This window comes from Dipodomys ordii, unplaced genomic scaffold (genome assembly GCF_000151885.1).
Source record: "Dipodomys ordii isolate 6190 unplaced genomic scaffold, Dord_2.0 Scaffold68, whole genome shotgun sequence".
Classification (NCBI taxonomy): Eukaryota; Metazoa; Chordata; class Mammalia; order Rodentia; family Heteromyidae; genus Dipodomys; species Dipodomys ordii.
In genome coordinates, this window is record NW_012267284.1 from 6016883 (window position 1) to 6021668 (window position 4786).

Sequence of the window (4786 nt, forward strand, 5' to 3'; positions counted from 1 at the left end):
TGCATGGAAGATAAGGGACTTTGCTGATGTGATCAGAATGGCTGGCTGGGCACATCAAAGCGGGTAATAGCAGGTATAGTGGTGTATGCCTGTAATCCCAGCCCTCAGGAGGTTTAGAAGGAGGATGGTATGTTCCAGGCCATCATGGGCTTCACAGGAATGGCACACTCCTAGCATCCCGGATACTCATGAGGCCTCGGTGGGAGGATCATGGTCTATCTGACACTGACCCAGGCAGAAGACCTAACACGCTACTGAAAAATCAAAGCACAGCTGGGAGACAGTGAGGGAAGGGTTGACCTTGTCCAAAAAGAAATGGATCCCTTCCCTGACTTAGGTAACTATAACTCCTCAGTACATCACCTCCATAACAATAATTTAGTATTAAAAAAAATAGGCTGGAAGTGGGGTTGATAGAACATCTTTTAGCAAGCATGAGGCCTTGAGTTCAAACCACAGTAACACACACACACACACACACACACACACACACACACGAGTCAAATGGATTCAGAGAAACTGTCAAGCAAGAAGGGGACTCAAGCGTGGCTGCTTTTCTCCTTCAGGATTTGGGGGGTCCTGAAGGAGGAAATAAACAACAAGAGTGCTGGGGGGTAAGATGGATGGGTACATTGTATGCACTTGCAGGAATGTCACAATAGAAGTCCCTTTGTACAACTAATATATGCTAATAAACATTTTTAAACATACATTTATTTTATGTTTCTTGTGATACGTCTAGGGCTTGAATGCAGGGCCCTGGCACTATCTCTGAGCTTCTTTGCTCAAGGCTGGCGCTCTACCACTTAAGCCACAAGCTCTATTTCCAGCATCTTGGAAGTTAACTGGAGATAAGAGTCTTACAGACTTTCCTGCCCAGGCTGGCTTTACACTGTGATCCTCAGATCTCAGCCTCCTGAGTGGCTAGGATTACAGGCATGTACTGCCAGTTCCCAGCTTGCTAAAACATACATTTAAAAAATAACCTTGGGCTGGGAAGGTGGCTCAGTGGGTTCAATTCCTTAGTACCACATAAGCAGAAAAGGCTGGAAGTGGCGCTATGGCTCGAATGGTAGAGTGCTAGCCTTGAGCTGAAGAGCTGAGGGACAGCGTCCAGGCTCAGAGTTCAGGTCCCACAGCCGACAAAAATAACCTAGGGACTGGGAATGTGGCTTGATGGTAGAATGCTTGCCTATCATGCGTGAAACTCTGGGTTCGATTCCTCAGTACCACATACATAGAAAAAGCCAGAAGTGGCGTTTGGTTCAAGTGCTAGCCTTGAGCAAAAGAAGCTCAGAGACAGTGCCAGGCCCTGACTTTCAAGCTTCAGGACTGACAAAAACAAAAACACCTAAGCCAGGTGCTGGTATCTAATGCCTGTAATCCTAGCTGTTCAGAAGGTTGAGATTTGAGGATCATGGTTGGAAGCCAGCCCTGACAGAAAAGTCTCAGTGAGACTAGAGCACTAGCCTTGAGCATAGGAGCTCAGGGATAGTGCCCAGGCCCTGAACTCAAGCCCCCATGGCTGACTGTCCCCCCCCACCAAAAAAAAATCTAAGAAGCAATCAGTCTCCAGCTCATAATGGTAGGACTGGGTTCCTCACTCAGAAAACAAACAAACAAACAAACAAACCTGAAGATGGGTTACATAATTCCATCTATGTAAGAACCTGGTGCTGGTGGCTCACACCTGTAATCCTAGCCACTTAGGAGGCTGAGATCTGAGGACTGTAGTTCAAAACCAGCCTGAGCAGAAAAGTCCGTAAGATTCTTGATTCCAATCAACCACCAAAAAAGCCAAAAGTGGAGCTATTGTTCAAGTGGTAGAAAGCTACCCTTGAGCACAGAAGCTCATGGGCAGTGTCCAAGCCCTGAGTTCAAGCCCCATGACTGGCACAAAGAAAATTAAAAAAAAAAATAAAAGGACATCATAGCTGGGTAGCAGTGGCTCATGCTTGTAATGTCAGCTACAGATCTGTGTTGGACATGCAGAGAAGAACTTGTCCCAGGAAGCCAAGATCCACAAACCCAAAGTTACCCTGTCCCTATAAGTATCTGGTCTACAGGGCAAAGCTGGCATTGGGCTTGGGTTTTGGTGTTGATGGCACTTTTGTCTTTGCAGGGTGGTTTCCCAGACTCTCATTAAATCATTTTCTTTGTTAGTTTGGTTTTTAATGAGCGCAAGGCCTTGCTATGTAGTTCAGACTGGCCTCAAACTCCAAATCCTCGGACTGGGTTTAAAGGGATGTGCCACCACGCCAGGCTGTAAGTCATGGTTTGTGTCCAGGGTTCCCATGGTAGGGATGAACCCTCTCAGCTCTGGGTAGTGGGATCTGGCTGGTGTCACCATTAGCCACTTCCTGGTAGCCAGGCTCCAGGCTCAGAACCTGAGAATCTTGGCACAGCCTAGAATTGTGAGGCTGTGTTCTATCTCCTTCAGGGCCTGGCCCTGCCCAGTTCCTCCCCAGCCTCCTCATGCCCGCCTTCCACGGGATGCCTCCTCCTGGCTGGCCTCCTGGGTGGCTCCTACATGTTGGTCACCACTTGTCCCCTGCTGGAGCATAAGGAGGCTTTTCCTGGCTGGACCTCAGGCTTGTGCCCGCCGCTCCTGCACACACATCTATCCCACTGGGATTAGCCATGTCCTCCACAGTGCAGGAAGCAGGTAGGAGGGCCTGGGACAAAGTCTTGGAGGCAGAGTGGGAGAGGCCCAGGGAGGGGAGGCTGGGAAGGCAACATAGAGGAAACAAGACTTCGTCCCTCTGTCTTGCAAGGACTCTCTGCATGTCTGTCCCCCAGAGACAAGGCCCCAGGACACTGCAGTCTCTGAGGGGGCCTGAGGCCCCAGGCCCTCAGATCTGGGTGTTTCTGGCAACAGAAAGAAAATAGCTGAGGGAAAAAGGAACCAAAATCCTAGTCAAGGTCTCATTGCCCTCCTGCTCCAGACTCCTCAGTGCTAGGATGACTGGGGTATGCCACCCTGCCTGGCCTGAGTTAACTCTTGTTGTCCTTTGACAAAGGCTGGAAAGCTGAGGGGGTATCCCATTTCCCCAGTAACACCCCACAGTCGCAACAAACCCAGGGCTCAAAGAGCAGGAGCAGGCAGAATCAGGACTTGAACTCAAGACCTCAGAGTTGCTAGGCAGGTGTTCTACCACTTTGGTTACATCCAAGCTCTTTTGATGTAGGCTCTGCCATCCCCCCCCACCCCCCACCCCGTCTTGGAAACTGTCCCTGAGCCCCTTTGTGCTCAAGGCCAGCAGTCTACCACTTGAGCCACAGCACCACTTCTGGCTTTTTTTCTTAGTAGTTTATTATAAATAAAAGTCTCATGGGCTTTCCTGCCCAGGCTAGCTTTGAACCGTGATCCTCAGTTCTCAGCCTTCTGAGTAGCTAGGATTACTGGCGTGAGCCACCAATGCTTGGCTTATTATTATTATTAGTCAGTCATAGGGCTTGAACTCTGGGGCTTGAGCACTATCCCTCAGCTCTTCAGCTCAAAGTGAGAACTCTACCACTTGAGCCACAGCACCACTTGTGGTTTTCTGGTGGTTTATTGGAGATAAGAGTTTCATGGGGCTGGGAAGGTGGTTCAGTGGTAGAGCGCTTGCCTTGCATGCATGAGGCCCTGGGTTCAATTCCTCAGCACCATATAAGCAGAAAAAGCCAAAGTGGCATTGTGGCTAAAGTGGTAGAGCGCTAGCCTTGAGCTGAAGAGCTGAGGGACAGCGCCCAGGCCCAGAGTTCAAGACCCACTACTGACCAAAAAAAAAAAAAAAGAGTCTCATGGACTTTCCTGCCCAGGCTGGCTTTGAACCATGATCCTCAGATCTCAGCCTCCTGAGTAGCGAGGATTATAGGCGTGAGCCACTGGTGCCTGGCTTGGCTTGTTATTATTCTTAATAGTTGAAGGAAGCCTGGCTGGACAAGGTTATGTGGCTTGCTCAAATTGTATTGGGAGTTTCTGGAACATTCTAGATAAGAATGAGTTGTTCTTCCCAAGACAACCCATCACTCCCTGTGTGGGCTGCCAACATCCAAATTTGAATGGTTTTTTGTTCCCCTCCTCCCCCCAGTATTGTGTTTACACTTACAGGGCAGAAGCTCTACCACTTGTGCCCAACCCCACCTGCAAATTTGATATTGAAGTGTTCTTAGATTCTCCCATCAAGAAGTTTTGGAGAACCAGGCATCAGTGGCTCAAACCTATAATCCAAGCTACTTGAGAGGCTGAGACTAGAAGGCTTGTGGTTTGAGGCCAGCCCAGGCAGAAATGTTTTTGAGATTTCCCCTAATCCCTTCTCAACTGATAGCTGGGTGTAGTGTCACATGCCTGTCATGTGACAGGCTATGATGGGAAACTGGAAATAAGTCTATCTCCATCCAGGTATGCACCTAGGTAGGAAGCAAAATGAAGTAGCAAAAACAGGATTGGAGGCCTGGTTCAGCAGTAGAGCACCTTATTATAGTAAGCTTTAATGCTTGAGTTCAAACTCCTAAAAGAAGTTTTAGAGGGTTGGGCATGTTGCTCAGTGGTAGATACACAGCAAACATGAGTCCTTTGGTCCATCTTCAGCACTACCAAGTTAAAACAAAAAACAAGCCTCAGAGAAACTCTTTGTTGTATTAATTGTTGGCCTCCACGTTTAGTGTAATTGTGTGGATACATCTATAACACAACAGCTTTCTAGGGATTTCAACTACAGCATCATGAAAAAAATTTATTTTTATGTGTGCTGGTCCTGGGACTTGAACGCAGGGCCTGGACAATATCCTTGAGCTTTTT